General features: G+C 37.6%; 1 protein-coding gene across 14 annotated transcripts in view; it reads left to right on the top strand.

Moving 5' to 3' along the window:
• GPHN (gephyrin) overlaps positions 1–21281 on the top strand; it is a 791686-nt gene that overhangs the window by 390158 nt on the left and 380247 nt on the right. The gene's annotated exons all lie outside the window — the stretch shown is intronic.

Here is a 21281-nt window from a genome sequence, read left to right as displayed (position 1 = left end):
TTGAGTGTGTCCCACATGTTTGGTGGCTTTTTATATTTTTCTTCTTTTCTTTTTTCTTGTTGTTTACTTTCTCTGCATCCGTTTGTGAAGGTTTTTTTTATTGTTGTTGATCTATCTTAGAGTTTAGTATTCCTGTGTTCTGTAGTGTTTTTCCCTTTTACCTATGTTTGCATTATTTAACCCTGATGAACTTTGTAGTTTTCCTTCTATTATGTCCATTAAACTTTTTTAGATTCCAGTGCTCTGGTGATATTCTGTAGCATTTCATCCATTTTGTTTATTTTTTTCTATTTTCTTGAACATATTAATCATAGTTTACTTGAAAGTTCTTGGCTGTCAACTTTCAATGCATCTCTTTTGGGGCTTTTTGGTCTGTTTTTTCCTCTCAATTTTGGGTTCTACTTTCTGGCAAATCAAGTAATTTTTAATAATTTTATGTTACATGTAAAAGACTCATATTGGCCACAGATGACTTCATCATAGAACATTCCTCTTTCTACTGTAGGCAGAAAGTGTGAGAAATCAATTACTACAGTCCTATCAGGAATTGAGCTGGATTACAGCTGGGCTAAGAACATGGTGGGTTTTCCATCCCCTCAGTCATGGAAGACACTAGGAGGTTTAGCTCTAATATTCATAGGCTGCAGCCCAGCTCTCTTGTCTCCAGCCTAACCAATATAGCCTCAAAAACTAGCAAATACTTTGACGGGAAATAGGCACTGTACTTTGGTCAGACTTCTTTCCCTAGCATATCTTTGTTTTTCAAGTACTATGAAGAATGCAAAAGATTTCATTTTGCCTTTCATAAGCTTTTTGTCTAGCTTTGCAGGCTTCTTATACCACGAGAACCTACAATTGCTCCAAGGAGGAAAACATCCATGAGCTTGAGTTTATTCAAAATTTTAAGTTTAAATGTTTTAAGAGGTTTCTGGCTAATTCTTCCTTAGCAGAGGTTGTCTACCTAGTAAAGTTAATACTCAGCCTATGCCCAAAATCAACAAACACACACAGTGAGGTGGCTTGGTAGGAAAAGCTGGACATTATCAGTTTTACTCTGGAAAGTTTCCTCCTGTTTGGAATTTTATTTCACTTAATCATTATTATTTCTGCAATTCTCTGATGTCTTTAAAAGCAGCATTTTTATAATTATGTGATGTTTTCCACTGCTGTGACATTTTGCATCCTACCCAGAAACGAAACTCCTGTATTATATTTTTTAATTGATTATTGCTAGGATTAAAATAAAAGATACTTCTGTTTAAATCTCTTTGATTCTGGTTTGTATAATGCTGTGTGTGTCAGGCACTGTTGTAATTGCTTTAAAAATACTAACTCATTTTAATTCTCTGTATTAGTCTGTTTCATGTTGCTGATAAAGACATACTTCAGACTGGGAAATTTACAAAAGAAATAAGTTTATTGGACTTACAGTTCCACATGGCTGGGGAGACTTCACAATCATGGTTGAAGGCAAGGAGGAGCAAGTCACATCTACATGGATGGCAGCAGGCAAAGAGAGAGCGTATGCAGGGAAATTCCCCTTTTTAAAACCATCAGATCTCATGAGACTTATTCATTATTGCTAGAATAGCATGGAAAAACCTGCCCCCATGATTCAGTTACTTCCCACCAGTTCCCTCCCACAACATGGGGGAATTCAAGATGAAATTTGGGTGGGGATACAATCAAACCATGTAATTCCACCCCGGCCCCTCCCAAATCTCATGCCCTCACATTTCATACCCAATCATGCCTTCCCAACAGTCCCCCAAAGTCTTAACATGTTTCAGCATTAAGTCAAAAATCCACAGTCCAAAGTCTCATCCAAGACAAGGCAAGTCCCTTCTGCCTATGAGCCTGTAAAATCAGAAGCAACTTAGTTACTTCCTAGGTATAATGGAGGTACAGGTATACACATTCCAAATGGGGGAAATTGGCCAAAACAAAGGGACTACAGGCTCCATGCAAGTCTGAAATCCAGCAAGGCAGTCAAATCTTTAAGCTGCAGAATGAACTCCTTTGACTCTATATCTCACAACCAGGCCACACTGATTTAAGAGGTGGGTTCCCATGGTCTTGGGCAGCTCCACTCCTGTGGCTTTGCAGGATATAGCCTCCCCGGCTACTTTCATGGGCTGGCATTGAGTGTCTGTGGCTTTTTCAGGCACATGGTACAAGATTTCGGTGGATCTGTCCTTCTGCGGTCTGGAGGACGGTGGCCCTCTTCACAACTCCACTAGGCACTGCCCCAGTAGGGACCCTGTGGGGACTCCAACCCCACATTTCTCTTCTGCACTGCCCTAGCAGAGGTTCTCCATGAGGTCCCCACCCCTACAGCAAACTTCTGCCTGGGCATCCAGGCGTGTTCATATGTCTGAAATCTAGACGGCGGTTCCCAAACCTCAATCCTTGATTTCTATTCACTTGCAGGCTCAGTACCACGTGGAAGCTGCCAAAGCTTGGGACTTGCACCCTCTGAAGCCACAGCTTGAGCTCTATGTTGTCCCCTTTCAGCCAGTGCTGGAGCAGCTAAGATGCAGGGCATCAAGTCCCTAGGCTACATATAGCACAAGGACCCTGGGCCCGGCCCATAAAACCACTTTTTCCTCTTAGTCCTCCAGACCTGTCATGGGAGGGGCTGCTGCAAAGGTCTCTGACATTCTGTGGAGACATTTTCCCCATTTTCTTGGAGATTAACATTCGGCTCCTTGTTACTCATGCAAATTTCTGCAGCCAGCTTGAATTTCTCCTCAGAAAATGGGATTTTCTTTTCTATTGCATTGTCAGGCTGCAGATTTTCCACACTTTTACACTCTGCTTCCCTTATAAAACCGAATGCCTTTATCAGCACCCACGTCACCTATTGAATGCTTTATTGCTTAGACATTTCTTCCACCAGATATGCTAAATCATCTCTCTCAAGTTGAAAGTTCTAGAAATCTCTAGGGCAGGGGCAAAATGCCAGTCTCTTTGCAAAAACATAACAAGAGTCACCTTTGCTCCAGTTCCTAAGAAGTTCCTCATCTCCATCTGAGACTGCCTCATCCTGGACTTTATTGTCCATATTGCTATCAGCATTTTGGGCAAAGCCATTCCACAAGTTTGTAGGAAGTTCCAAACTTTCCCACATTTTCCTGTCCTCTTCTGAGCCCTCCAAACTGTTCCAACCTCAAACTGTTACCCAGTTCCAAAGTTGCTTTCACATTTTTGGGTATCTACAGCAGCACCCCACTCTACTGGTACCAATTTACTGAATTAGTCTGTTTTCACACTATTGATAAAGACATACCCAAGACTGGGCAATTTGTTAAAAAAAAAAGATGTTTATTGGACTTACAGTTTCACACGGCTGGGAGGCCTCACAATCATGGTGGAAGGCAAGGAAGAGCAAGTCACATCTTACGTAGAAGGCAGCAGGCAGAGAAAGTTTGTGCAGGGAAGATTCCCTTTTTAAAACCATCAGATCTCATGGGACTTACTCACTATCACAAGAACAGCACAGGAAAATCCTGCCCCCATGATTCAGTTACCTCCCACCAGGTACCCCCTACAACATGAGGGAATTTAAGATGAGATTTGGGTGGGGACACAGCCAAACCATATCATCCTCATAACAAACATATGCAGTGGGTATAATTATTGTCTGTATTTCATAAGTGAGAAAAATGAGACACAGACAGTTAAATGACTTGTTAAAGGTCACACAGCAAGCAGTTGTGTAGCATATTCAAACCTACAGTCTGGGTTCTTCTATAATAGAGTTAATAGTAGAATAAATACAAAACATCATTCAGTAGATCGTTCCACATGAATGCTATAAACTCACTTCAGAATCATTTACATCATTATGTGTTACTTTCCAATACTCCTTTTCTCTTCATTAGAATGTTGTTTCTAAACTTCTCAATTACTATACCTTCCCTTCTCCCAAAGGTAATCACTGTCCTGATTTCTAGCAAATGAGTTATCTTTACCTCTTTTGAGCTTTATATCAACGGAAGCATTTTGGTGTCTTATGTTTTATTAAATATACAGGAATTGAGTTATCCATTCTTTTGTTGAAGGACATTTAAGTTGTTTCCATTTGCAGGGTATTATCAATAATCCTGCAATGAGCAGACTTGTACATGTCTTTTAATGCACATATGTATGCATTCCTAGATTTCCACCTAATGGACAGGATAGACATGACTTAGAACTACCGAGTCGTGGAGTATGCAAATGAATTCTGCATACTAGAATCTGCACCTTTCTCAAATAGATATACCAGTTTATATTCTCTTCAACATTTTATGAGAACTCTGTTTTGCTTCACATTCTTACTAACAGTATTATCAGTCTTTTTCCATTTTAGTCATTTTGGAATGTAAATAGTGACAGCAAAATATGTTTTTAATTTTTTTCACTGATGATAGGTGTTATTAAACATATTTTCATGTCTTTATTGGCCATTGGGATCTCTTCTTTTGTGAAGTGTCTAAGTCTTTTCTACTTTTTAAGAATTAGGTTACTTATCTTTTTCTTATTAGTAGGTATTTCTTATAAATTTTAGATATGAATCTTATAAATTTTAGATATGAATTTATTCTCCTCCTCGGTTGTTTGCCTTTTTACTCACTTAAAAGTGTCTTTGCTGAACAGAAATTCCTAATTCTAATGCATTGGCTTGACTATCTTTCAGTTATAGTAAATATTTGTTAAGTGAGTGATCTTGAAGGAATTCAGTGGCAGCTGCAAGAGATAGTCATTGTAAAACAAATTCTATATCAAATTTATGTATAAAATATTTTAGGCCAGGCGCAGTGGCTCACACCTGTAATCCCAGCACTTTGGGAGGCTGAGGCAGGCAGATCATGAGGTCAGGAGTTTTAGACCAGCCTGACCAACATGGTAAAACCTCGTCTCTAATAAAAATATAAAAATTAGCCGGGCATGGTGGCCTGAGCCTGTAATCACAGCTTCTCAGGAGGCTGAGGCAGAAGAATCGCTTGAAACCGGAAGGCAGAGGTTGCAGTGAGCCAAGATCGCACCACTGCACTCCAGTCTGGGCAACATGATGAGACTTCGTCTCAAAAAATATGCATATATTTTAGATATGTATAAAATATTTTGGAACACAGAGGAAACAGTGACTAATTCCAACCATAGAGTCAAGGAATTCTTCATGGAGAACATGATGGGAACGACTTCTAAAGCAAAAGAAATACGAACAAATATACTAAATGTAAATAAGCACTGTGGTTTTCGGAAGTTCAAGTGTGTCTAAAGTCAAGGGATTATTAATTCTATTTGCAGGAAATAAGAAGGTAAGTTAGGCTGGAGTCACATTTTAAAGGAACTGTATGTTTTGGTCGGGGGCGTAGTTTCTAAAGATTTTGAAGCAGAGGAAAGACATTTTCAGATTTGTTTCAGGGGATATGCTGTTTTTATGAAAATGGATTGGAAAGAGACAGAGACAGACCACTTAGTGTGCTTAATAGCAATCTAGGTGAATGATGATAAAAATAAGGCTAATGCCTGTGGCAACAGGAATGGAAAGTATTGGGGGTATATCACAGTGGTTAATAAAGCAAGCTCTGCACCTTAATAGGATGGTGACCTTGTCTTTATCTTAACCATTCTGAGTTTTCCTAAAAAATAATAATAAAACCTACTGTTGTCATTATGAATATTAAATATTTGTAAAGTACTTAGCAAAGTACTTACATAGTAAAGGAAAACTATGTGATGTGATTCAAATAGACTTCAGAAACAAGAAATACAATTAAAGGTTAATTCAGTGTTTTCACTTAGACAATTTCATAAGAGTCCCAGTCCCTGAGTTAAGGAATTCAAAAGAAGCAGCATAGTTTGGGGGAATAATGACTATTAGGAGTCTTTAGGGTATACAAGTAACACCATACAAGTGGAAATCTATTTGCTCCTCCAATTAAATAGTGTAGTCCTTATTTCTTATTTGTTCAGTGTTAACGATTTTCACCCCTTTTGTTTTCTCTTCTGGTACTATTCACTTAACTGAGAGTACGCTTTACTATGTTATTCTCAGAGTAAGAGCATCCCAGAGGATTGGTAGAAGAAATGCAACACTTTCAAGTATAAAATATCAAATAGTCAGGTTTTATCTCTACTGTATTTGATCACCTAGTCCCTTATTTTTTTAAAGCAGAATGTAGTATTATCATTGTATAATGTGGAGTAGGTAATTTTCCTCTCAAATCAGAACATTCTGATCTGGTAAAGAGAATAGTTCTTGGCTCTCTTTGAAAAGATAGATTAAACCTACCTGTCTTTTTGCTATTTTTTGCTGCCTATAGATAGATCAGTGTTCTATTGTTCCTCTTACTATTATATAATATCTTTACACAGAAGTCTTGGCTAAAATTCCATCAGATTATTATACTTCTTTAACCTTACTAAAATGAATTTCCTCCACTACTCTTTACATATAAATACATGTATTTATATAGACATATAAAGTCTGTAGTAACATCTGTAGTATCAGTGTTTCTTTACTACTGGAAAACTAAACCATAGTGCCAATTACTAAAAATTATTTGAAAGCCAGACCTCTATATTCTCCATAGGGCTAAATATTAGTGAACTAAATAATAAAACTGTTTCCAGATGTCTTTTGTTAAAGATTTTTTAAAGTCCGGCTAGTTTTTTGTATTTTTTAGTAGAGACGGGGCTACTCTGGAGACTCACGCAGGAGAATGGCGTAAACCCGGGAGGCGGAGCTTGCAGTGAGCTGAGATCCGGCCACTGCACTCCAGCCTGGGTGACAGAGCGAGACTCCGTCTCAAAAAAATGATTTTTTAAAATATTAATATAGTTTAGTTAATTACATAATATATATTATCCATGCCTAATTGTTTGTCTTAACTATATTCATCATGGAATAAAATGTTCAAAGGAAAAGTGACATTATGTATGAAACTTTGACCAAAATATGTCATTGATGTTTGAGACAAGGTAATGAAACTATCACAGAAATTCTTCTTTTTCTTACTAATATATAATAATATGAAGATGTATTCTCACATCAAATTTTGGTATATACAGAAGTCAGTAGTAATATGATTTGGCCAAGTACTTTTGCTTTCATAATAGTTTTATAATCTTTGTGTGTGTATGTGTACATACAAAGAGGCACTTAATTTTTTAGTTCCTGTTATATACCCAGATTTATATCAGATGCTTTCTGTTCTCATTTCCTTTCATTCTCCTAATGGTGGTCCAAGTTTCAATAACTTGCCTATGAGCACAAAGCTAGTAAGTAGACTAAAACTGGAATGGGTACCCAAGTCTGTCTTACCCTCAAACCTATTCCTTTTCTATTACCTCTGCTTCTACTTCCCTGCCTCACAGTCAGAAAATTGATAAAGGTAAAGTGTTGTTTGTCAATGTGAAAAACTAAAAGTAGTTTTTAAAGTAGATAGAATATTGTGCAGACTTAAAATAATTATAGTGAACTAAATTTGTTAATACAAATTGATTATTTATGACATATTGTCAAATTGAAAATGCAAATTAAAACATCCATGTGTGGAAACAATAAACCCTGGGGATTTCAAAAGCAGGGAGGAGCAGAGTGGGGGCAAGGGTTGAAAAACTACCTATTGGGTACTATGTTCACTACTTGGGCAGTGAGATCATTAGAAGCCCAAACCTCAGCATCATGCAATATACCCGTGTAACAAATCTGCACATGCACTCCTGAATCTAAAAATAAAATAAAATGTAAAAACAAAGGATTTGTCATTCTTGGAAGGACAGAAAAAATTCATGTGTGTGTATTTTTTTGTGTGTGAGAATATTTGTGAAGTATGGTCAACAAAGGTTTTAAATTGGTTATCTAAGAAAATGTTTGTGATTTTTAAATTTCCTTATACTTTTTTGTCAATTGAATTATTTTTGGTCTTTTTAGTAAGCATGTATTTTAAGAATCATAAAAATCACTTAAGACTACCCTTACATTCAGCAAAAAAAAAAAAAAAATTATATATATATATATATATATGAACAGTTTAAAATATAGAAAATCTATTTTTTACCAACTGTCATTTCTATAACCTAGTTTACAATTGTATAACAGATGATACATTTAATTAAATCTCTTACACATAGTCATCCATTTTTTGCATATTGCATATTCTAGAACAGTGAGTAAAATGGCTTGAAATGCCAAACTCATGGAGTTGATACTACATTTTATTGACAAATAAAATAATAGGTGTTTAAGCTACTTTGAGAGTAAGCTTCATTCCAGTATAGTTGAATGGCTCCTATTAGAGCTCCTATCTGTATCACAAATAACTAATATAAACTCTAAACCAAACAAACAAACAATAACTATCTGAAAGCACTGGAGAGTGATCTATAAAGTAGGCAGATTCTACCATTTGGAAGAAGGCACTGGTTGATTATCCCATACTTATAACTTTTAGCCTGAGAGTAGGCCCCAGTCTGGTCTAATTGGCAGCTAAAACCTGCTGACTTATTGGCTACAAGAACAGTTTGGGGAAACTATAGCTGCATTAAAGTAAAAAGGGAAATCCTAGAAAGGAGAGAGCCAAAGAGGGGAGCCTGAAATTCTGTATATAAACTCCCTATATTTCTGGCTGACCTCTGAGCCATGAATGAGCTGGGTGGACTACAAACAGCACAACTAGGGCTAAAGCGATTGAACTGAAATTTGAATTGCCATCCCCTGCTTAGCAGAGTTTGCAGTTAGATCTGCCTAAATCATTGCTTACTAAAATTTTAAAAAATCAATAATATAACAAAATCCAGTGTCTATTTAACATATCATTCAGTGTCCAGCATATAGTCTGAAATTATTTTACAAAGAAACAAGTAAACATGACCTATTCTTGAGAGAAAAGATAATCAATTGAGACTAACCCCAAGATGACCTACCTATTGGAATTAACAGACAAAAATTCTAAAGCAGCTTCTATAATCATAATCCAGTAGTAAAGGAACATAGGCCTGTAATGAATTAAGAGATAGGAAATCTTAGCAGAAAAAAAAAATAGAAACTATGAAAAAGAACCAAATAGGAATCTAAGAAGTGAAAAATAAAGTAGCTGAAAAGTGTTTAAGGGTATCTTCTTTAAATCTAAGGCGCCACCTGAGCCAGTGAAATCATTTAGTAAACATATAGCATCATGAAATAAAACTATCTAATCCAGCTCTATAAAGCAGTTTGAACTGCTTTCAGACCAACAAAATTTATTCCTACTTATTTGTGTATGGTGGTCAGCAAGGGAGGGGGACCTACTGTGCTCCTGTGTGCTGGCTGGGCAAGTAAAGCAAAAGCCACCTGTGCAGAGATGCATCAGCAAAGTGATGTGGGGAGTGCCACAGGTCTGGGAAAACTGCACAGGCTGGGGAGGGAGTGTTGAGGGAACACCTCAACCATTGTTTACTGTTGGAACATATTAATGTATCCGTGCATGTTGAAATTATATGTAGAATAAAAGGAAAATTAGAAAATATTCCAGATTTTACTCTGGAAAATTATTTTTGACTACAGGAGAGAAACTGCACTAAAGATAATTCAGTATTTTAGCTTAGCATTTTTTATAGGCTATACAGTATCAATTTAGTAGTAGACAGTAGTATAGCTAGTTTAAGAGTTCTATAAACTACCCTTACTGACAGTCTGATTCCTTTATATAATTTTTTTTACTGAAGTCAAAGTTATAATGTTAGAGAAAAGTACCATTTCTAATCAAGTATTTATACAACATTTAATTTTTTGTGTATGTTTTGCTAATAGTGCCTATTATAAACTCAATATCTTTTATAATTATTTTATAATTGAATTCAAACAAATGACAACAAAAAACACTAAAAGAATGGTTTGCAGGGGCAAGGGCAAGATGGCCGACTAGACACAGACAAGTGGAACAGCTCCCATGGATGTACTGAGACAACAGGCATGCTTTTAACAGATCTTTACAGGGAAGGCATCAAGAGTGGACTGAGAGAAGACACAGAAGCTGGGCTAAAGGAAGAGAAAGCTGGGAATGCTGCATGGGCTTCTGTGCACCAGGACTCATTTTTGAACCACAACAACTCCAGAAGCATGGGTGAGTTGAACTGGCAAGGAGCAACCCACTCTCACCATGGGCCTCTGGAACCCCAGCAAGAGGGGACCCCTCAACCACCACAGACACATGAGGTGGCAGGGAGAGTTACTTAGAGAAATCTTAAGGGCAGCAAGCCAGCTGATGTGGAGCCCAGAGGGTTTGGTGCAGAAGTAACTGTAGTGGAGCATGGCCAGGGACAGCCATCCCCCTAGACTTGGCTTGCTCCCCTAAGTAACTTTAGTCCTAGGGGAACTGTTGGACCTTATCTGTCAAGGGCAGTCTTGCACAGCAGACAGGGCTGGTCTGACCTGAGCACCCCTTGGTCTGCTGCCATATCCTGGGGCCCTAGCCTGGCCATGCCTGCTGGCAGGGTAGTGTTGAGGTCCCTGGGTGCCCACGCCATAACTTCAGCACTGATGGACCATGCCTGACTGGTAGAGAGCTTCAACGAGGCATGCCTATGGCCACGCACCAGCCTGCATACTCCCTCCCCAGCCTGTGCAGCTTTCTCAGACCCATGGTACTCCCCACATCAGTTTGCTGATGCATGTCTGCACAGGTGGCTTTTGCTTTACCTGCCCAGCCAGCACAGAGGAGCACAGTCTGCCCCCTTCCCTTACTGACCATCATTGCAGACACCCTTGGCAAGCACAGAGCTGGCAAGTCTCACTCCTGTCAGCACCCAGCCCTTGTACTAACATTGCACAAAGAACTGTGGATCATCCCACACCCTGAACAGTCACTCATTTGAGGGGCACAGAGAAGGCACCCAGATCGGTGCTGGCCAGCACCCCGCCCTCAAGCCAACACCACCTCCATTGCAACAGCACAGTCTCCAGTAGGGGCCCCCTATCCCCCAACAGCTGTGTGACCTCCACCACTATGGTGAACACCTGTAGGGAGGCAGGCACCCCTGCATCTGTTAGCACTCTTCTGCAGATGCTGCACCTCAGAACCCCCAGCACAATGGACTCTACCTCAAAGAGGTCAAAATTGGGGCCCAATGCAAATATCCCAGAGTTAAAGCACACAGTCCAGGAGTTGGGAGCTGAGCATTGGCCTCCAAAAATATTCCAAAAACAAGATTGGATTCTTCCAGTCAGATGAATCCATCTTATACCATAATCAAACCCTCAAGGTTATCAAATAGGATAAAAGAAAAAATATCCAAAGGTCAGCAACCTCAAAGATTGAAGATAAATAAGCCCACAAAAGTGAGAAAGAATCAGTGCAAGAATGCTGAAAACTCAAAAAGCTAGAGTGCCTTCTTTCTTCCAGATGACCACACCATCTCTCCAGCAAGGGTTCAGAACAAGGCTCAGATGGCTGAAATGATAGAAATACAATTCAGAATATGGGTAGAAATGAAGATCATTGAGCTACAGGAGTATGTTGAAACCCAGTGTAAAGAAGGTAAAAATCATGATAAAACATGGCGGGAGTTGACAGACAAAATAGCCAGTACGGAAAAGAACATAACCAACCTGATAGAGCTGAAAAACACACTGCAGGAAGTTCATAATGCAATCACAATTATTAATAGCAGAATAGACCAAGCTGAGAAAAGAATCTCAGAGCTTAAAGGCTGGCTTTCAGAAATAAAACAGGCAGACAAGGATAGAAAGGAAAAAAAAGGCATGAAAAGGAATGAACAAAACTTCCAAGAAATATAGGATTATGTAAAGAGATTGAATCTGCAACTGATTGGTGTCTCTGAAAGAGATGGGGATAATGAAACCAACTTGGAAAACATGTTTCAGGTATCATCCATGAGAACTTCCCCAGCCTAGCTAGAGAGGCCAACATTCAAATTCAGGAAATGCAGAGAACTCCAGTAAGATACTTCACATGAAGATCATCCCCAAGACAGGTAACCATCAGATTCTCCCAAGTAAAAATGAAAGAAAACATGTTAAAGGCAGCTAGAGTGAAAGGTCAGGTCACCTCCAAAGTGAAGCCCATCCAACTAACAGCAGACGTCTCAGCTGAAACCCTACAAGCTAGAAAAGACTGGGGCCCAGTATTCAGTATTTTTAAAAGGAATTCCAACCCAGAATTTCATATCTGCCCAAACTAAACTTTATAAGCAAAGGAGAAACAAGATCCTTTTCAGACAAGCAAATGCTAAGGAAATTTGTTACTACCAGACCTACCTTATAAGAGTTCCTGAAGGAAGCACTAAATGTGGAAAGGAAAGACCATTAACAGCCACTCCAAAAACACATTGAAGTGCACAGATCAGTGACACTACAAAGCAACCACATATGTCTGCAAAGTAACCAGCTAACATCATGATGACAGGATCAAATCCACACATATCAATACTAACCTTAAATGTAAATGGGCTAAATGCCCCAATTAAAAACACAGAGTGGCAAGCTGGATAAAGAACCAAGACCCATTGATACGCTGTCTTCAAGAGACCCATCTCACATACAATGGCACACATTGGTTCAAAATAAAGGGATGGAAACAAATCTACCAAGCAAATGGAAAACAGAAAAAGATAAGGGTTGCAGTTCTCCTTTCTGACAAAAGAGACTTTAAACCAACAAAGGTTATAAAAGACAAAGAAGGGCATTACGTAATGGTAAAAGGTTCAAATCAACAAGAAGATCTAAGTCTCCTAAATATATATGCACCAACACAGGAGCACCCACATTCATAAAGCAGGTTCTTAGGGACCTTCAAAAACACTTAGACTCCCACACATTAATAGTGGAAGTCTTTAACACCCCACTGACAATATTAGACAGATCACAGAGAAAGAAAATTAACAAATATTCAGGTCCTGAACTCAGCCCTGAGTCAAATGGACCTGATAGATATCTAAAGAACTCTCCACACAGCAGTGTTCTTGTTATTGTCACATGGCATATACCCTAACATTGATCACATCATCAGAAGTAAAACACTCTTGAGGAAATACAAAAGAACTGAAATCATAACAAACAATCTCTAGGACCATAGTGCAATCAAATTAGAAATCAAGACGGAGAAATTTACTCACAACCGTACAATTGTGTGGAAACTGAATAACCTGCTCCTGAATGACTGTTTGGTAAATAATGAAATTAAGGCAAAAATCACTAAGTTCTTTGAAACTAATGAGAACAAAAATACAACATACCAGAATCTCTGAGACACAGATAAGGCAGTGTTAAGAGGGAAATTTAGGCCAGGCACGGTGGCTCACGCCTGTAATCCCAGCACTTTGGGAGGCCGAGGCAGGCGATCACAGGTCAGGAGATCGAGACCATCCTGGCTAAGATGGTGAAACCCTGTGTCTACTAAAAATACAACAAAAATTAGGCAGACGTGGTGGCAGGTGCCTGTAGTCCCAGCTACTCGGGAGGATGAGGCAGGAGAATGGCGTGAACCTGGGAGGCAGAGCTTGCAGTGAGCCAAGATCGCACCACTGCACTCCAGTGTGGGTGACAGAGCAAGACTCTGTCTCAAAATAAAAAAAAAAAAAAAAGAGGGAAATTTATAGAACTAAATGCCCACATCAAAAAGTTAGAAAGATCTCCAGTTAACAATCTAACATCACAACTAAAAGAACTAGAGAACCAAGACCAAACAAATCCCAAAGCTAGCAGAAGACAAGAAATAACCAAAATCAAAGCTGAACTCAAAGAGATTGAGACAAAAAAAAAATGTCTATTATAATGGATGAGTATAAGGCTCCAGATAGATACAAAGAATGATGACTTAGTAAACTTACTCTCTCTTAGCTCTATTACTGTCCCTGTCTTTCTCTTTGATGAGTTGTTTACTCTTTGGCAAAAGTAATTTTGCTAAAAATTTCTATAATGATGTTTTTTATTATTGTTAAATAAATGTAAAGAAAACATTATCTGTTTATAAATACATGTATTTCTGAAACAGTTTTCTTAAGTATACCATCTCTAATAACACCATAATACACTAATCTATTATGTTATATTAATTTGTTCATATCTCTGACGTCTGTAACATCAAGCACATTTGTCATGGTTTTTAAAATAATACATATGTATGTTTGTATGTGTGTATATATATATATTTATGGCACATTCTAGGCATATTCATTGCACATACTAGGTATTTGCATGTTTCTTAAACTGAAAATTAACATATAATCATATTCTTAAGACTTTCTGCCAATTTATTTAAATATAACACATCAAGCTTACCTTTAGAACTATTCTGAAGCTTTTTATAAAAGATAAAGTTATCATTAATGAAATACAAATTGGAAATAGTCAGAAAAAGAAGAGGATGCCAAAATGTTAACTGTGAAAGTAGTTGTTTTTATAGTGTATTGTTACATTAAAAACCATCACAAAATTTGGTGGCTTTAACACATATAGTGATTTGTTATTTTTCACAAGTCTGGGCTTTTTGAGTGGGAATATCTTCTTCTGGTCTCATTATTTCAGCCACATGAGTCTAAGGTCACTCATGTAGCTGACATAATGTCAGCTCAGTTGGGTCTGAAGAATCTAAGCCTCACTCAGATGCGTGGGACCTTGGTGCTGGCTATTCCACTAGACCCTTCTCTCCAAATGGTCACCCATCATTCCATTTTCCAGCCCAGCCTTCCTGACATGGTAGTAGAAGTTTACCAAAGAGTGAAGACAGAAGAATGAAAACCTTTTGAGACCTAGGCTTCAGAACTGCCACACCATAACTTATTGCCCCATTCCATTGATCAAATCAAGTCAGAAATCCAGCCCAGTTGGCAAGGGTTGTGGAAATAGACCCCACCTCCTGACAGGAGGATCTACAATGACTGTATAACCGTATTTAATTTACCACAGTAGTATAAGTGTAATTATTAAGTATAAAATTTGTCTCTAAACTTACTGACCATGAGCACTAAGTATCAGAATGAAGAATGAATAAATGTTTATAATCCCTCTATTTTTTTAACTTTAAATTGAAGTTTAGGGGTACATGTGTAGAATGTGTAAGTTTGTTACATAGGTAAACATATGTCATGAGGGTTGGTTGTACAGATTATTTCATCACCAGGTATTAAGCCTAGTACCCATTAGTTATATTTCCTGCTTCTTTCCCTCCTCTCACCCTCCACTCTTCAACGTGTCCCAGTGTGTATTGTTCCCCCATGTGTTCTCATCATTTAGCTTTCACTTCTAAGTCAGAACATGTGGTATTTGGTTTTCTGTTCCTGCATTAGTTTGCTAAGGATAATGGGATGCAGCTCCATCCGTGTCCCTGCAAAGAACATGATCTCATTGTTTTCTGTGGCTGCATAGTATTGCATGGTATATGGGTACCACATTTTCTTTATCCAGTCTGTCATTGATGGGCATTTTGGTTGTTTCCATGTCTTTGCTATTGTGAATAGTGCTGAAATGAATGTACATATGCATGAGTCTTTATAATATAATGATTTATAATCATTTGGGTATATACTCAGTAATGGGATTTCTGAGTCGAATGGTATTTCTGTGTGTAGGTCTTTGAGGAATCGCGACACTGTCTTCCATAATAGTTGAACTAATTTACACTCCCACCAACAGTGTAAAAGTGTCCCTTTTTCTCCACAACCTTACCAGCATCTGTTATTATTTGACTTTTTAGTAATAGTCATTCTGACTTGCATGAGATGATATCTCATTGTTGTTTTGATTTGCATTTTGCTAATCAATGATGTTGAGCTTTTGTTCATATTCTTATGGGACACATGTATACCTTCTTTTGAGAAGTGTCTGTTCATGTCCTTTCCCCACTTTTTTATGATTTTTTTCTTGTAAATTTATTTAAGTTCCTTGCAAATGCTGGATATCAGACCTTTGTCAGATGCATAGTGGGCAAAAAATTATTTCCCATTTTGTAGGTTGTCTGTTTACTTTTTCGATAGTTTCTTTTGCTGTACAGAAGTTCTTTAGTTTAATTAAATCCCACTTGACAATTTTTGCTTTTGTTGCAATTGCTTTTAGTGTCTTTGTCATGAATTCTTTGCCCATGCCTATGTCCTAAATGGTATTGCCTAGGTTGTCTTCCAGGGTGTTTATAGTTTTGGGTTTTATATTTAAGTCTTTAATCCATTTTAAGTTAATTTTTGTATATGATGTAAGGAAGGGGTCCAGTTTCAATTTTCTGCATATGGCTAACCAGTTCTCCCAGAACCTTTTATTGAATAGGTTGTTGCTTGTTTTTGTCACATTTGTCAAAGATCAGAGAGTTGTAGGTGTGTCGTCTTATTTCTGGGTTCTCTATTCTGTCCCTATTGCTTGTTTTTGTCAGGTTTGTCAAAGATCAGACAGTTGTAGGTATGTGGTCTTATTTCAGGGTTCTCTATTCTGTTCCATTGGTCCAGTGTCTTTTTGTACCAATACCATGCTGTTTTGGTTACTGTAGCCCTATAGTATAGTTTGAAGTCAAGTAGCAGGATACCTCCACCTTTGTTTTTTTCCTTAGGACCACGTTGGCTATTGAAATCCCTTTATTTTTGAATGAGCATACAAATGACAAAGAATTCAAACAAGGCAAAAATGTAAAAAAGGAGTAAAAAAATAAAATATACTTCAAATTTAACTACCCAAGAGTAGTCAATATTAACATTGTTTATAAAACATTCCATCATCCTTCAATGACTATTATGTAGCTAGAAGAATGTATGGATGTTTAAATGAGTGAAAGACATAGCTATATAAACAATTAGGATAATTTTCTGAAGCTAATATATAGTAGCATTTATTTGCACTTAAACAGAAGAAAAGGGAACTGAGTAAAAGAGCCTATTGACTTTGAAATAACTTTTTTATTATGAGATATATGCTGAAATCCCTCTAAATTTTAAAAAATAGGAAAATCATTAATAGGTTACAGTCAAATGTTAACTGTATTTTAAACCTTAGACACGATTGGTTGAATCTTGCTATGAAAGATAAGGATATTTGCACTATTACCTTTCTTCCCACCTACCCTCTCCTTCAAATTTCTGTTTATTATATGATTTTTCAGAAAAAAAAAAACTGATAAAACAATATCCCGTCCTCAAATTAGTGCTTATTTCAAACTTATTGCAGAGATGTAGGAAGAAAAACAAAAAGCCCAGACTGTATCAGATCTGGAACTTGTACAGAAAAAAAAATAGGTGAAGCAAGACCAGAGACAACATATAGTCTTTGTTGGAATACTCTGCTCTTCTGAAATTTTATTAATGTCCAGTGCTAGAATTTTTCTTCCTAGATAAGGGTTTAGCTCATGATTATGTGGGGAGTGTCATCAAGTTTAAGATTAGTTTTTCAATTCAGTGTGCATTCGTTTCTAGAACCTTCATCTTGAATGTGATCAGCCCTCCATTGCATGTTTCTTATAGAAGCTGCTTAAATAAGAAAAAGATATGGAGTCTCTTTTAGTTTGTATCTCTGTAAATTTAGAGGTATTCATGAGAATTTGTAAGATTTCGAGAATTCACCATTATGACCTCTGTGGAGTCCAGAGTAGCATTAGGAGCCTCACAATGATGAATTATGAGTCTCAAAGATCTTTTGTTTCTGTCCTTAACCATCCAACTTTTGAGACTTATGAAGCTCTGTCATTTGCTTATTTGATTGTTGCTTGTGGAGGTTTTTCCTCTTTTATGTTGATTTTGTGAGATATTAAGAGGGGGATTTTTGTGATACACCTTTGTTCTACTGAAGATGAATGGAATGGAATACTAGAAATGCAAGGCAATAATTTTTTAAAGAAATATTCTCCACATAAGGAAAAGTTAATCACTAAAATAAACAATGTCCTCAGCCTCACTTTTGCAACAGATGCAGAGGGATTTTTCATAAGTTGCTTTCATGAAAAAAATCTTCAATGACCCCTCATTTGATATAGGCAGCTGAATATTAAAGTTTTCTCAGAATACAGTGGATCTAACAGGTACAGAAACAAATATGGCAAGATAAATTGCTTTCTAAGTAAGCTAAGATAAATTACTGAGATAAATTTAATAAATTGGTACAGTAAATAGCTAAGATAAACTGCTTTTTTAACATGATAGAAAAAACACTCAGTATCTAATGTGGCACATAGTTCAGTTTAATATGTATACATACATCACCTTGAGGTATCTTTCTTAAAATGCAGCTTCTGATTCAGTAGATCTTGGATGGAACTTCAAATTGTGTATTTCTAATTCCATAACACCACTGGTGTCAGTTCTCAGATCATACTTTTAGTAACAAGATTCTAGAAAACTATAGACAAAGAGCTCCTCTACTTGACTGAATCCTTGAGACTAGAAACACTGCCTTATTTATCTTTGCATTGCTGTTCTCTAAGGAAGTACCTGAATAAAAGTTTGCCCTGAAATATTTTCTTGTTAAATGAATTAATGAATCAGATGCATGACAGCTACGGCCCTGGAAAACTGGAATTCTATACTGGTGGGTGAGGAAGAATTCTTTTGTTTTGAAAAACAAGTGACTGAATGATAGGATTTCTATTTTGTCTTAAAATCTAAAAGCCTTACTAAAACTTTTGCTCACATGAAATCTGCCATACATAACATTAGCTACTTTGGCCAACAAAATATTACCTCCCAAATGCTTGAATAGATTCTTAACTGCTCTCAAGATAACAAATGTTATTCAAGTGAAACAAATCTATACATTAAGTGTTACCGGTTATCCATCCTGGAAATAGAAAAACTTTAGTAATATTACTGTGGTAAAACTGATTTTTGTTTGTTTGTTTTGAGATGGAGTCTTGCTTTGTCACCCAGGCTAGAGTACAGTGGCACATTCTCAGCTCACTACAACCTTTGCCTCCCTTGTTCAAGCGATTCTCTTGCCTCAGCCTCCCAAGTAGCTGGGATTACAGGCACCTGCCACCGTGCCTGGCTAATTTTTGTATTTTTAGTAGAGACAGGGTTTCACCATCTTGGCCTGGCTAGCCTCCACCTCCTGACCTTGTGATCCACCCACCTCGGCCTCCCAAAGTGCTGGGATTACAGGCGTGAGCCACCGCGCCCGGCCAAAAACTGATTTTAAACTGTGTGAATTCTTTTTTTTTTTTTTTTTTTGAGACGGAGTCTTGCTCTGTCGCCGGGGCTGGAGTGCAGTGGCCGGATCTCAGCTCACTGCAAGCTCCGCCTCCCGGGTTCACGCCATTCTCCTGCCTCAGCCTCCCGAGTAGCTGGGACTACAGACGCCCGCCACCTCGCCCGGCTAGTTTTTTGTATTTTTTAGTAGAGACGGGGTTTCACAGTGTTCGCCAGGATGGTCTCGATCTCCTGACCTCGGGATCCGCCCGTCTCGGCCTCCCAAAGTGCTGGGATTACAGGCTTGAGCCACCGTGCCCGGCCAAACTGTGTGAATTCTTTGTGGGCCTACCCAACTATCTGTGAAATTTACCCTTGAGTAATTGAACAGATTGTCTTCTTAGACTAGTAGTTTTCAGTTGCTGGCTACATTTTAGAATTACCTGGGAAGCTTTTAAATATCCCAGTGCCTAAGCTATACCAAAGAGGTGAGACTCAAGTATTTTTTAATTTCCGCAGTTAATTCCGTTGTGCACTCAAGGTTGAGAACCATTACTTGACTATTGGCTCTTTGAAATCTGAGTCAGTGTTCCTCTTATTTTTAACTTTTAACACTTAATACATGGTAGATACTTCATAAATTTTTACTTAGTCAACAGATGAATTATCTTATAAGGAAGTATTATCTGAGGCAAAACAGGAGCATTCTTCAGTATAAAGGGACCATTTTTACTATCTTTATTAGCATCTTAAAATTTGAAAGTTTGAATACCCTCTTAATATTAATACTGAAAGTTGGTATTTGATATAAACATTTTGGTGTTTAGATATTTTGTTGATGCAACTTGGATTTCATATCACTTTTTATCAAGATCTGATATAAATGGATTGCGATCAGAGGTGAGAAAACTGTGGCACAGGCATTTCACTTCCATAATGGAAGTACTTAGGAATGTTACAAAGAGATCTAAGGTGTTCTAGGGTACATCAGTTGGAAAACAAAGACGGTTAATCTACACATTGCTGAGTTGTGGTATCAACCGTGGTTTTGTTTTTTGTTTATTGTTTTCCTGAGAGAGAGTCTCACTCTGTCACTCAGGCTGGAGTTCAGTGACGCGATCTCAGCTTACTGCAACCTCTGCCTCCCAGATTCAAGTGATTCTCTTGCCTCAATCTCCTGAGTAGCTGGAAGTACAGGCGTGCTCCACCATGCCTGGCCAATTTTTGTGTTTTTAGTAGAGACGGGTTTTCGCCATGTTGGCCAGGCTGATCTCGAACTCCTGACCTTACGTGATCCAGCCGCCTCGGCCTCCCAAAGTGCTGGGATTACAGGCATGAGTCACTGCTCCCAGCTGTTTTTTTTTTTTTTTTTTTTTTTTTTAATATACCGGAAAGAATAGAGAGCTATTTACAAGAGTGAGTATTTAAGCTTTTCTACTTTTTAAAATGAAGCACAGACAATTGAAGTTTTAACTTTGGTTTATGAAACCACTTTATAAGCACCTTTATTACAATAATCATTGATTTTTGAGGGGCTTTCTCAGAACAAAATTATAACTATATCAGGGATCAAAATTCTTTAGATGGGCTCTCAGTTATCTACAATTTATGTTTTTAAAAAATAGTTTGTTGCCATTCATTAATCATTGCACAGAAAAGTTTCCTTTATTTGGAGCTCTGAGCTCTGCATTTCTATGATACCAGAATAAAACACAAATCTGCAAAGAAAGGGAAAAAAATCATTTTTTAGGTCTTGGATTTATTCTAAATAATCATCCTACATTTAGTGTCACTGATGAATTTGAGAACTGAGGGCACTGTATTGTACATCTCAGTATCAGCCTGCTATTTGTATTTCACACGAGTTATTGGCAATTAAATGATGAATTATATTTTTAAATTTTGACTCTGAATTGTAAAAACGTGATGAAACAATATAATACCAATGCAAGTATATGATTATAATTTAATGAGCACTTAATTGCCCTTTTTAGCAAATGGCTAAAATGTAGGATGGGTTGATAGAATTAGCAAGAATAGGAGAAGTCAGCAGATAGAGATCCTAGTTCACTTTGTTACAAACTAGGTGTGTAACTTTGTAAATTATTTAAGCACATTGTACTTCAGTTGCTCATTAGAAAATAAAGAGGCACATCTGCTAAAGAGCCTGCCAGCTCCAGAATTTTATGACATGT

The sequence above is a fragment of the Trachypithecus francoisi genome, unplaced genomic scaffold, assembly GCF_009764315.1.
Source record: "Trachypithecus francoisi isolate TF-2019V2 unplaced genomic scaffold, Tfra_2.0 Lachesis_group3, whole genome shotgun sequence".
NCBI lineage: Eukaryota > Metazoa > Chordata > Mammalia > Primates > Cercopithecidae > Trachypithecus > Trachypithecus francoisi.
The sequence above is the reverse complement of the archived record's forward strand: the minus strand, read 5'-3'. Positions and strand labels throughout refer to the sequence as shown.